At 35.2% G+C, this 13,441-nt stretch overlaps 1 non-coding gene across 1 annotated transcript; it reads left to right on the top strand.

The window, feature by feature from the left end:
- The first annotated feature begins 12,764 nt into the window (after positions 1–12,764).
- trnai-uau (transfer RNA isoleucine (anticodon UAU)) lies at positions 12,765–12,858 on the top strand. The gene is made up of 2 exons: positions 12,765–12,802; positions 12,823–12,858. It is a non-coding gene; the product is annotated as a tRNA-Ile (tRNA).
- Positions 12,859–13,441: the final 583 nt, after the last annotated feature.

Consider the following 13,441-nt stretch of genomic DNA (forward strand, 5'->3'; position numbering starts at 1 on the left):
ACTGTCTCTATTATATTATGTCAGACATGCTAGATCTACTGTCTCTATTATATTATGACAGACCAGCTAGATGTACTCTCTCTATTATATTATGACAGACCAGCTAGATATACTCTCTCTATTATATTATGTCAGACATGCTAGATCTACTGTCTCTATTATATTATGACAGACCAGCTAGATCTACTGTGTCTATTATATTATGAAAGACCAGCTAGATCTACTGTCTCTATTATATTATGACAGACCAGCTAGATCTACTGCCTCTATTTTATTATGACAGACCAGCTAGATCTACTGTCTCTATTATATTATGACAGACCAGCTAGATCTACTGTGTCTATTATATTACGACAGACCAGCTCGATCTACTGTCTCTATTTTTCTATTATATTATGACAGACCAGCTAGATATACTCTCTCTATTATATTATGACAGACCAGCTAGATCTACTGTCTCTATTATATTATGACAGACCAGCTAGATCTAATGTCTATATTATATTAAGACAGACCAGCTAGATCTACTGTCTATATTATATTAAGACAGACCAGCTAGATCTACTGTCTCTATGTCTCTATTATATTATGACAGACCAGCTAGATATACTCTCTCTATTATATTATGACAGACCAGCTAGATCTACTGTCTATATTATATTAAGACAGACCAGCTAGATCTACTGTCTCTTTTATATTATGACAGACCAGCTAGATCTACTGTGTCTATTATATTATGACATGCAAGCTAGATCTACTGTCTTTATTATATTATGACAGACCAGCTAGATCTACTGTCTCAATTATATTATGGCAGACCAGCAAGATCTACTGTCTCTATTATATTATGACAGACCAGCTAGTTCTACTGTCTCTATTATATTATGACAGACCAGCTAGATCTACTGTCTCTATGTCTCTATTATATTATGACAGACCAGCTAGATATACTCTCTCTATTATATTATGTCAGACAAGCTAGATCTACTGTCTCTATTATATTATGACAGACCAGCTAGATCTACTGTGTCTATTATATTATGAAAGACCAGCTAGATCTACTGTTTCTATTATATTATGACAGACAAGCTAGATCTACTGCCTCTATTTTATTATGACAGACCAGCTAGATCTACTGTCTCTATTATATTACGACAGACCAGCTAGATCTACTGTCTCTATTTTTCTATTATATTATGACAGACTAGCTAGATATACTCTCTCTATTATATTATGACAGACCAGCTAGATCTACTGTCTCTATTATAATATGACAGACAGGCTAGATCTACTGTCTCTATTATATTATGACAGACCAGCTAGATCAACTGTCTTTATTATATTATGACAGACCAGCTAGATCTACTGTCTCAATTATATTATGACAGACCAGCAAGATCTACTGTCTCTATGTCCCTATTATATTATGACAGACCAGCTAGATGTACTCTCTCTTATTATATTATGACAGACCAGCTAGATCTAATGTCTCTATTATATTATGACAGATCACCTAGATCTACTGTCTCTATTATATTGTGACAGATCAGCTAGATCTATTCTCTCTATTATATTATTACAGACACGCTAGATCTACTGTCCCTATTCAATTATGACAGACCAGCTCGATCTACTGTCTCTATTATATTATGACAGACCAGCTAGATCTAATATCTCTATTATTTTATGACAGACCAGCTAGATCTACATTCTCTATTATATTATGACAGACCAGCTAGATCTACTGTCTCTATTATAATATGACAGACCAGCTAGATTAACTGTCTCTACTGTCTCTATTATATTATGACAGACCAGCTAAATCTACTGTCTCTATTATATTATGACAGTTCAGCTAGATCTACTGTCTCTATTATATTATGACAGACACGCTAGATCTACTGCCTCTATTATATTATGACAGACCAGCTAGATCTAATGTCTCTATTATATTATGACAGATCACCTAGATCTACGTTCTCTATTATATTATGACAGACCAGCTAGATCTACTATCTCTATTATATTATGACAGACCAGCTAGATCTAATGTCTATATTATATTAATACAGACCAGCTAGATCTACTGTCTATATTATATTAAGACAGACCAGCTAGATCTACTGTCTCTATTTCTCTATTATATTATGACAGACCAGCTAGATATACTCTCTCTATTATATTATGACAGACCAGCTAGATCTACTGTCTATATTATATTAAGACAGACCAGCTAGATCTACTGTCTCTATTATATTATGACAGACCAGCTAGATCTTCTGTGTCTATTATATTATGACATGCAAGCTAGATCTACTGTCTTTATTATATTATGACAGACCAGCTAGATCTACTGTCTCAATTATATTATGACAGACCAGCAAGATCTACTGTCTCTATTATATTATGACAGACCAGCTAGTTCTACTGTCTCTATTATATTATGACAGACCATCTAGATCTACTGTCTCTATTATATTATGAAAGACCAGGTAGATCTACTGTCTCTATTATATTATGACAGACCAGCTAGATCTACTGTCTCTATGTCTCTATTATATTATGACAGACCAGCTAGATATACTCTCTCTATTATATTATGTCAGACATGCTAGATCTACTGTCTCTATTATATTATGACAGACCAGCTAGATCCACTGTCTTTATTATATTATGACAGACCAGCTAGATCTACTGTCTCAATTATATTATGACAGACCAGCAAGATCTACTGTCTCTATGTCTCTATTATATTATGACAGACCAGCTAGATGTACTCTCTCTATTATATTATGACAGACCAGCTAGATCTACTGTCTCTATTATATTATGACAGACCTGCTAGATCTACTGTCTCTATTATATTATGACAGACCAGCTAGATCTACTGTCTCTATGTCTCTATTATATTATGACAGACCAGCTAGATATACTCTCTCTATTATATTATGACAGACAAGCTAGATCTACTGTCTCAATTATATTTTGACAGACCAGCAAGATCTACTGTCTCTATTATATTATGACAGACCAGCTAGATCTACTGTGTCTATTATATTATGACAGACCAGCTAGATCTACTGTCTCTATTATATTATAACAGACCAGCTAGATCTACTGTCTCTATGTCTCTATTATATTATGACAGACCAGCTAGATCTACTGCCTCTGTTTTATTATGACAGACCAGCTAGATCTACTGTCTCTATTATAATATGACAGACCAGCTAGATTAACTGTCTCTACTGTCTCTATTATATTATGACAGACCAGCTAAATCTACTGTCTCTATTATATTATGACAGTCCAGCTAGATCTACTGTCTCTATTATATTATTACAGACACGCTAGATCTACTGCCTCTATTATATTATGACAGACAAGCTAGATCTAATGTCTCTATTATATTATGACAGATCACCTAGATCTACGTTCTCTATTATATTATGACAGACCAGCTAGATCTAGTATCTCTATTATATTATGACAGACCAGCTAGATCTAATGTCTATATTATATTAAGACAGACCAGCTAGATCTACTGTCTATATTATATTAAGACAGACCAGCTAGATCTACTGTCTCTATGTCTCTATTATATTATGACAGACCAGCTAGATATACTCTCTCTATTATATTATGACAGACCAGCTAGATCTACTGTCTATATTATATTAAGACAGACCAGCTAGATCTACTGTCTCTATTATATTATGACAGACCAGCTAGATCTACTGTGTCTATTATATTATGACATGCAAGCTAGATCTACTGTCTTTATTATATTATGACAGACCAGCTAGATCTACTGTCTCAATTATATTATGACAGACCAGCAAGATCTACTGTCTCTATTATATTATGACAGACCGGCTAGTTCTACTGTCTCTATTATATTATGACAGACCATCTAGATCTACTGTCTCTATTATATTATGAAAGACCAGGTAGATCTACTGTCTCTATTATATTATGACAGACCAGCTAGATCTACTGTCTCTATGTCTCTATTATATTATGACAGACCAGCTAGATATACTCTCTCTATTATATTATGTCAGACATGCTAGATCTACTGTCGCTATTATATTATGACAGACCAGCTAGATCTACTGTGTCTATTATATTATGAAAGACCAGCTAGATCTACTGTCTCTATTATATTATGACAGACCAGCTAGATCTACTGCCTCTATTTTATTATGACAGACCAGCTAGATCTACTGTCTCTATTATATTATGACAGACCAGCTAGATCTACTGTGTCTATTATATTACGACAGACCAGCTCGATCTACTGTCTCTATTTTTCTATTATATTATGACAGACCAGCTAGATATACTCTCTCTATTATATTATGACAGACCAGCTAGATCTACTGTCTCTAGTATAATATGACAGACAGGCTAGATCTACTGTCTCTATTATATTATGACAGACCAGCTAGATCCACTGTCTTTATTATATTATGACAGACCAGCTAGATCTACTGTCTCTATTATATTATGACAGACCAGCAAGATCTACTGTCTCTATGTCTCTATTATATTATGACAGACCAGCTAGATGTACTCTCTCTATTATATTATGACAGACCAGCTAGATCTACTGTCTCTATTATATTATGACAGACCAGCTAGATCTACTGTCTCTATTATATTATGACAGACCAGCTAGATCTACTGTCTCTATGTCTCTATTATATTATGACAGACCAGCTAGATATACTCTCTCTATTATATTATGACAGACAAGCTAGATCTACTGTCTCAATTATATTTTAACAGACCAGCAAGATCTACTGTCTCTATTATATTATGTCAGACATGCTAGATCTACTGTCTCTATTATATTATGACAGACCAGCTAGATGTACTCTCTCTATTATATTATGACAGACCAGCTAGATATACTCTCTCTATTATATTATGTCAGACATGCTAGATCTACTGTCTCTATTATATTATGACAGACCAGCTAGATCTACTGTGTCTATTATATTATGAAAGACCAGCTAGATCTACTGTCTCTATTATATTATGACAGACCAGCTAGATCTACTGCCTCTATTTTATTATGACAGACCAGCTAGATCTACTGTCTCTATTATATTATGACAGACCAGCTAGATCTACTGTGTCTATTATATTACGACAGACCAGCTCGATCTACTGTCTCTATTTTTCTATTATATTATGACAGACCAGCTAGATATACTCTCTCTATTATATTATGACAGACCAGCTAGATCTACTGTCTCTAGTATAATATGACAGACAGGCTAGATCTACTGTCTCTATTATATTATGACAGACCAGCTAGATCTACTGTGTCTATTATATTATGAAAGACCAGCTAGATCTACTGTCTCTATTATATTATGACAGACCAGCTAGATCTACTGCCTCTATTTTATTATGACAGACCAGCTAGATCTACTGTCTCTATTATATTATGACAGACCAGCTAGATCTACTGTGTCTATTATATTACGACAGACCAGCTCGATCTACTGTCTCTATTTTTCTATTATATTATGACAGACCAGCTAGATATACTCTCTCTATTATATTATGACAGACCAGCTAGATCTACTGTCTCTAGTATAATATGACAGACAGGCTAGATCTACTGTCTCTATTATATTATGACAGACCAGCTAGATCCACTGTCTTTATTATATTATGACAGACCAGCTAGATCTACTGTCTCTATTATATTATGACAGACCAGCAAGATCTACTGTCTCTATGTCTCTATTATATTATGACAGACCAGCTAGATGTACTCTCTCTATTATATTATGACAGACCAGCTAGATCTACTGTCTCTATTATATTATGACAGACCAGCTAGATCTACTGTCTCTATTATATTATGACAGACCAGCTAGATCTACTGTCTCTATGTCTCTATTATATTATGACAGACCAGCTAGATATACTCTCTCTATTATATTATGACAGACAAGCTAGATCTACTGTCTCAATTATATTTTAACAGACCAGCAAGATCTACTGTCTCTATTATATTATGTCAGACATGCTAGATCTACTGTCTCTATTATATTATGACAGACCAGCTAGATGTACTCTCTCTATTATATTATGACAGACCAGCTAGATATACTCTCTCTATTATATTATGTCAGACATGCTAGATCTACTGTCTCTATTATATTATGACAGACCAGCTAGATCTACTGTGTCTATTATATTATGAAAGACCAGCTAGATCTACTGTCTCTATTATATTATGACAGACCAGCTAGATCTACTGCCTCTATTTTATTATGACAGACCAGCTAGATCTACTGTCTCTATTATATTATGACAGACCAGCTAGATCTACTGTGTCTATTATATTACGACAGACCAGCTCGATCTACTGTCTCTATTTTTCTATTATATTATGACAGACCAGCTAGATATACTCTCTCTATTATATTATGACAGACCAGCTAGATCTACTGTCTCTAGTATAATATGACAGACAGGCTAGATCTACTGTCTCTATTATATTATGACAGACCAGCTAGATCTACTGTCTCTATTATATTATGACAGACCAGCAAGATCTACTGTCTCTATGTCTCTATTATATTATGACAGACCAGCTAGATGTACTCTCTCTATTATATTATGACAGACCAGCTAGATCTACTGTCTCTATTATATTATGACAGACCAGCTAGATCTACTGTCTCTATTATATTATGACAGACCAGCTAGATCTACTGTCTCTATGTCTCTATTATATTATGACAGACCAGCTAGATATACTCTCTCTATTATATTATGACAGACAAGCTAGATCTACTGTCTCAATTATATTTTCACAGACCAGCAAGATCTACTGTCTCTATTATATTATGTCAGACATGCTAGTTCTACTGTCTCTATTATATCATGACAGACCAGCTAGATGTACTCTCTCTATTATATTATGACAGACCAGCTAGATATACTCTCTCTATTATATTATGTCAGACATGCTAGATCTACTGTCTCTATTATATTATGACATACCAGCTAGATCTACTGTGTCTATTATATTATGAAAGACCAGCTAGATCTACTGTCTCTATTATATTATGACAGACCAGCTAGATCTACTGCCTCTATTTTATTATGACAGACCAGCTAGATCTACTGTCTCTATTATATTATGACAGACCAGCTAGATCTACTGTGTCTATTATATTACGACAGACCAGCTCGATCTACTGTCTCTATTTTTCTATTATATTATGACAGACCAGCTAGATATACTCTCTCTATTATATTATGACAGACCAGCTAGATCTACTGTCTCTAGTATAATATGACAGACAGGCTAGCTCTACTGTCTCTATTATATTATGACAGACCAGCTAGATCCACTGTCTTTATTATATTATGACAGACCAGCTAGATCTACTGTCTCTATTATATTATGACAGACCAGCAAGATCTACTGTCTCTATGTCTCTATTATATTATGACAGACCAGCTAGATGTACTCTCTCTATTATATTATGACAGACCAGCTAGATCTACTGTCTCTATTATATTATGACAGACCAGCTAGATCTACTGTCTCTATTATATTATGACAGACAAGCTAGATCTACTGTCTCAATTATATTTTAACAGACCAGCAAGATCTACTGTCTCTATTATATTATGACAGACCAGCTAGATCTACTGTGTCTATTATATTATGACAGACCAGCTAGATCTACTGTCTCTATTATATTATAACAGACCAGCTAGATCTACTGTCTCTATGTCTCTATTATATTATGACAGACCAGCTAGATCTACTGCCTCTATTTTATTCTTACAGACCAGCTAGATCTACTGTGTCTATTATATTACGACAGACCAGCTAGATATACTTTCTCTATTATATTATGACAGACCAGCTAGATATACTGTCTCTATTATATTATGACAGACCAACTAGATCTACTGTCTCTATTATATTATGACAGACCAGCTAGATCTACTGTCTCTATTATATTATGACAGACCAGCTAGATCTACTGTCTCTATTATATTACGACAGACCAGCTAGATCTACTGTCTCTATTTTTCTATTATATTATGACAGACCAGCTAGATATACTCTCTCTATTATATTATGACAGACCATCTAGATCTACTGCCTCTATTATAATATGACAGACAGGCTAGATCTACTGTCTCAATTATATTATGACAGACGAGCAAGATCTACTCTCTCTATTATTATATGACAGAAAAGCTAGATCTACTGTCTCTATTATATCATGACAGACCAGCTAGATCTACTGTGTCTATTATATTATGACAGACCAGCTAGATCTACTGTCTCTATGTCTCTATTATATTATGACAGACCAGCTAGATATACTCTCTCTATTATATTATGACAGACAAGCTAGATCTACTGTCTCAATTATATTTTCACAGACCAGCAAGATCTACTGTCTCTATTATATTATGTCAGACATGCTAGTTCTACTGTCTCTATTATATTATGACAGACCAGCTAGATGTACTCTCTCTATTATATTATGACAGACCAGCTAGATATACTCTCTCTATTATATTATGTCAGACATGCTAGATCTACTGTCTCTATTATATTATGACAGACCAGCTAGATCTACTGTGTCTATTATATTATGAAAGACCAGCTAGATCTACTGTCTCTATTATATTATGACAGACCAGCTAGATCTACTGCCTCTATTTTATTATGACAGACCAGCTAGATCTACTGTCTCTATTATATTATGACAGACCAGCTAGATCTACTGTGTCTATTATATTACGACAGACCAGCTCGATCTACTGTCTCTATTTTTCTATTATATTATGACAGACCAGCTAGATATACTCTCTCTATTATATTATGACAGACCAGCTAGATCTACTGTCTCTAGTATAATATGACAGACAGGCTAGCTCTACTGTCTCTATTATATTATGACAGACCAGCTAGATCCACTGTCTTTATTATATTATGACAGACCAGCCAGATCTACTGTCTCTATTATATTATGACAGACCAGCAAGATCTACTGTCTCTATGTCTCTATTATATTATGACAGACCAGCTAGATGTACTCTCTCTATTATATTATGACAGACCAGCTAGATCTACTGTCTCTATTATATTATGACAGACCAGCTAGATCTACTGTCTCTATTATATTATGACAGACAAGCTAGATCTACTGTCTCAATTATATTTTAACACACCAGCAAGATCTACTGTCTCTATTATATTATGACAGACCAGCTAGATCTACTGTGTCTATTATATTATGACAGACCAGCTAGATCTACTGTCTCTATTATATTATAACAGACCAGCTAGATCTACTGTCTCTATGTCTCTATTATATTATGACAGACCAGCTAGATCTACTGCCTCTATTTTATTATTACAGACCAGCTAGATCTACTGTGTCTATTATATTACGACAGACCAGCTAGATATACTTTCTCTATTATATTATGACAGACCAGCTAGATATACTGTCTCTATTATATTATGACAGACCAGCTAGATCTACTGTCTCTATTATATTATGACAGACCAGCTAGATCTACTGTCTCTATTATATTATGACAGACCAGCTAGATCTACTGTCTCTATTATATTACGACAGACCAGCTAGATCTACTGTCTCTATTTTTCTATTATATTATGACAGACCAGCTAGATATACTCTCTCTATTATATTATGACAGACCATCTAGATCTACTGTCTCTATTATAATATGACAGACAGGCTAGATCTACTGTCTCAATTATATTATGACAGACGAGCAAGATCTACTCTCTCTATTATTATATGACAGAAAAGCTAGATCTACTGTCTCTATTATATCATGACAGACCAGCTAGATCTACTGTGTCTATTATATTATGACAGACCAGCTAGATCTACTGTCTCTATGTCTCTATTATATTATGACAGACCAGCTAGATATACTCTCTCTATTATATTATGACAGACAAGCTAGATCTACTGTCTCAATTATATTTTCACAGACCAGCAAGATCTACTGTCTCTATTATATTATGTCAGACATGCTAGTTCTACTGTCTCTATTATATTATGACAGACCAGCTAGATGTACTCTCTCTATTATATTATGACAGACCAGCTAGATATACTCTCTCTATTATATTATGTCAGACATGCTAGATCTACTGTCTCTATTATATTATGACAGACCAGCTAGATCTACTGTGTCTATTATATTATGAAAGACCAGCTAGATCTACTGTCTCTATTATATTATGACAGACCAGCTAGATCTACTGCCTCTATTTTATTATGACAGACCAGCTAGATCTACTGTCTCTATTATATTATGACAGACCAGCTAGATCTACTGTGTCTATTATATTACGACAGACCAGCTCGATCTACTGTCTCTATTTTTCTATTATATTATGACAGACCAGCTAGATATACTCTCTCTATTATATTATGACAGACCAGCTAGATCTACTGTCTCTAGTATAATATGACAGACAGGCTAGCTCTACTGTCTCTATTATATTATGACAGACCAGCTAGATCCACTGTCTTTATTATATTATGACAGACCAGCTAGATCTACTGTCTCTATTATATTATGACAGACCAGCAAGATCTACTGTCTCTATGTCTCTATTATATTATGACAGACCAGCTAGATGTACTCTCTCTATTATATTATGACAGACCAGCTAGATCTACTGTCTCTATTATATTATGACAGACCAGCTAGATCTACTGTCTCTATTATATTATGACAGACAAGCTAGATCTACTGTCTCAATTATATTTTAACAGACCAGCAAGATCTACTGTCTCTATTATATTATGACAGACCAGCTAGATCTACTGTGTCTATTATATTATAACAGACCAGCTAGATCTACTGTCTCTATTATATTATAACAGACCAGCTAGATCTACTGTCTCTATGTCTCTATTATATTATGACAGACCAGCTAGATCTACTGCCTCTATTTTATTATTACAGACCAGCTAGATCTACTGTGTCTATTATATTACGACAGACCAGCTAGATATACTTTCTCTATTATATTATGACAGACCAGCTAGATATACTGTCTCTATTATATTATGACAGACCAGCTAGATCTACTGTCTCTATTATATTATGACAGACCAGCTAGATCTACTGTCTCTATTATATTATGACAGACCAGCTAGATCTACTGTCTCTATTATATTACGACAGACCAGCTAGATCTACTGTCTCTATTTTTCTATTATATTATGACAGACCAGCTAGATATACTCTCTCTATTATATTATGACAGACCATCTAGATCTACTGTCTCTATTATAATATGACAGACAGGCTAGATCTACTGTCTCAATTATATTATGACAGACGAGCAAGATCTACTCTCTCTATTATTATATGACAGAAAAGCTAGATCTACTGTCTCTATTATATCATGACAGACCAGCTAGATCTACTGTGTCTATTATATTATGACAGACCAGCTAGATCTACTGTCTCTATGTCTCTATTATATTATGACAGACCAGCTAGATATACTATCTCTATTATATTATGACAGACCAGCTAGATCTACTGTCTCTATTATATTATTACAGACCAGCTAGATCCACTGTCTTTATTATATTATGACAGACCAGCTAGATCTACTGTCTCTATTATATTATTACAGACCAGCTAGATCTACTGTCTCTATGTCTCTATTATATTATGACAGACCAGCTAGATATACTCTCTCTATTATATTATGACAGACAAGCTAGATCTACTGTCTCAATTATATTATGACAGACCAGCAAGATCTACTGTCTCTATTATATTATGACAACCCAGCTAGATCTACTGTGTCTATTATATTGTGACAGACCAGCTAGATCTACTGTCTCTATTATATTATGACAGACCAGCTAGATCTACTGTCTCTATGTCTCTATTATATTATGACAGACCAGCTAGATCTACTGCCTCTATTTTATTATGACAGACCAGCTAGATCTACTGTGTCTATTATATTACGACAGACCAGCTAGATCTACTGTCTCTATTTTTCTATTATATTATGACAGACCAGCTAGATATACTCTCTCTATTATATTATGACAGACCAGCTAGATCTACTGTTTCTATTATATTATGACAGACCAGCTAGATCAGTAGTATTGACTTGGTCCGAATATCGTTCAGCTCCATTTCTGCAAAATATGAAGATCAGTGAAAGTGTTGTTGATGGATCCTGTGGTGCAATTGGTTAGCCTGTTTTACTTATACAGCAGTATACAGAAATTAGATGACAAGGTTATGAGTTCAAGCCCCACCAGGAGCAAGTATTCTTCTTGAAGCCTCTGCCTGTCTATTTCTTGTCCGTAAAAGGAGCATTTATTCAATCCATTTAGGAGGACGTTTAATAGATAATAGGGATGTCATTGAGATGACAGGTCAGAGTGCAGGCAGAGATAGAATACAAAATCATCGTCTTCTCTATCACCAGCTATGCCTGACAAGTCAGCAATGCAGGGTGGCACGCCTGCTCGAAAGTCCAAGCGTATGGCTGTTTGCGAAGTTTTTTGGTGCTTCGGCTCAGAAAAGAATCACCCCATTTGTGGTTCGAACCCACGAATACGAGATGAAGAGTCTCATTCTCTACCGTCTGAGTTAGCCAGGTAAGTCAATTGTCGGACTGACTCTGACCGAATATTGTACATCTATGTTTGTGCAAAATGTGGTAAACAGGTGATCAGGCTCCTGTGGCGCAATCGGTTAGCGCGTGGTACTTATACAGCAGTATGCAGCGAAGCAATGCCGAGGTTGTGAGTTCGATCCTCACCAGGAGCATGTACTTTTCTTGAACCCTCTGCCTGTCTATTTATGCTCTACCGACTGAGCTAGCCAGGTACCTCAACAGTAGTATTGACTTGGTCCGAATATCGTTCAGCTCCATTTCTGCAAAATATGAAGATCAGTGAAAGTGTTGTTGATGGATCCTGTGGTGCAATTGGTTAGCCTGTTTTACTTATACAGCAGTATACAGAAATTAGATGACAAGGTTACGACTTCAAGCCCCACCAGGAGCAAGTATTCTTCTAGAAGCCTATGCCTGTCTATTTCTTGTCCATAAAAGGAGCATTTATTCAATCCATTTAGGAGGACGTTTAATAGATAATAGGGATGTCATTGAGATGACAGGTCAGAGTGCAGGCAGAGATAGAATACAAAATCATCGTCTTCTCTAACACCAGCTATGCCTGACAAGTCAGCAATGCAGGGTGGCAAGCCTGCTCGAAAGTCCAAGCGTATGGCTGTTTGCGAAGTGTTTTGGTGCTTCGGCTCAGAAAATAATCACCCCATTTGTGGTTCGAACCCACGAATACGAGATGAAGAGTCTCATTCTCTACCGTCTGAGTTAGCCAGGTAGGTC

Source organism: Oncorhynchus clarkii, unplaced genomic scaffold (assembly GCF_045791955.1).
Source record: "Oncorhynchus clarkii lewisi isolate Uvic-CL-2024 unplaced genomic scaffold, UVic_Ocla_1.0 unplaced_contig_11233_pilon_pilon, whole genome shotgun sequence".
In the NCBI taxonomy this organism is placed as follows: domain Eukaryota; kingdom Metazoa; phylum Chordata; class Actinopteri; order Salmoniformes; family Salmonidae; genus Oncorhynchus; species Oncorhynchus clarkii.